Genomic DNA, 1652 nt, shown 5'->3' with positions numbered 1-1652 from the left:
GGGGTTGGGATGCCGGGCCAGGGGCAAAGGGGTGCCTTGGGTTTTTTTTTTTTTTTCCTTTTTTTTTTTTTTTTTTTTTCCTTTTTTTTTTTTTTTTTGCTTTTCCTGACTTTTTATTTCAAAAATTGTACAGTCTTAGGAAAAAAAAAACAAAAAGTCTTTTTTTCTGTTAATATATTTGCGATTCATTAAAGGATGTGGAAAATCCAAATAAACTACTTTTAAAAGCAGGCTTATCCCCAGGTCCTTTGGGACAGCGTTGGGGTCCAGCCACGGGAGGTGGGTGATGGTGGTGGAGCTGGAGGGGGGGTTAAGGACCCACCTTGGGGCAGGTGGGGGCCGGGTTCTCTCCTGCTGATCCTGGTCTCACCTGTGACTCCTCCACAGGCTTCCAGTGAAATGGGCTGCAGGTGTCACCTTCCCGGGCTGGAATTTGGGGTTGGGTGTTAAAGTGTCACCTTCCCGGGCTGGAATTTGGGGTGGGGTGTTAAACTTCTGGAGATCATCAAGTCCAATCCCCTTCCAGAGCCAGGGTCACCCAGAGCAGTTGCACAGGAACAGGTCCAGGGGGAATTTGAACGTCTCCAGAGAAGACCCCACACCCTCTCTGGGCAGCCTGTTCCAGGGCTCTGCCACCCTCAAAGAAGTTTTTCCTCGTGTTCAGATGGAATTTCCCGTGTCCCATTTTGTGCCCATCACCCCTTGTCCTGTCCCCGGGCACCACTGAGAAGAGTCTGGCCCCATCCTCTTGCCCCCCCCCCTTTAGCTATTGCTCAGCATTGATGAGGTCCCCTCTGTCTGCTCTTCTCCAGCTGAACATCCCCGGGTCCCTCAGCCTTTCCTCAGCTCCAGTTCCTCCTCATCTTCATCGCCTCCACTGGACTCTCTCCAGCAGCTCCCTGTCCTTCTGGAACTGGGGGGCTCAGAACTGGTCCCAGTGTCCCATCTGGGGCCTCCCCAGGGCAGAGCAGAGGGGGAGGATGGACCTCCCTCCACCTCTGGCCACATTCTTAACGTAGCAGAGGGGGAGAATGACCCCCCTCCACCTGTGGCCACGCTCTTCTTAATGCCCCCCAAGAAACCATTGGCCTTCTTGGGCCTGTTGCTGGCTCCTGGGCAACCTGTTGGCCACCAGGACTCCCAGGAAAGGAGACATTTCCTCTCAGCTGAGGAAACAGATCTCTTCAGACCTGAAGGAAGAGCTCTCCAGGAAGGCTCAGGGCTGTGTAGGAATTCCTCTTGCTGCCCAGACGGCTCGGATTAAACCTTTTAGGGCTCATTGTTGCCGACTGTATCAGCCTAATCCGTAATTATTTTGAGATCCCAGTTTGGCTGCAAAAGCGACACTGAACTTCACCCTTCCCTACACCTCGTTCCCTCCTCCTTTTCCCCCCCCCCTCCATGTTCCTTTTAATCCCAGACGTTCCCGTTGGCACCGACACACTCCCATGGTCACATCCTCTGCTCTGACGTCCCCCAGCGCCGCGGGATTCTTCCCGCTCCTCGGCAGCGCCGTCCCCGTCCCCGGTGGCTCCTGGGGCAGGGGGGGCAAAAGGGGGCTTTGTGAAGGGCAGGTTGGGCTTTATGGTGTCTCCAGGGAGAAGCAAAGCTTTGGTGAAACCCGACCCGTGAGCCGTGAGACTCCGTCCCGT

The sequence above is a fragment of the Calidris pugnax genome, unplaced genomic scaffold, assembly GCF_001431845.1.
Source record: "Calidris pugnax isolate Ruff unplaced genomic scaffold, ASM143184v1 scaffold167, whole genome shotgun sequence".
Taxonomy (NCBI): Eukaryota; Metazoa; Chordata; class Aves; order Charadriiformes; family Scolopacidae; genus Calidris; species Calidris pugnax.
The sequence above is the reverse complement of the archived record's forward strand: the minus strand, read 5'-3'. Positions refer to the sequence as shown.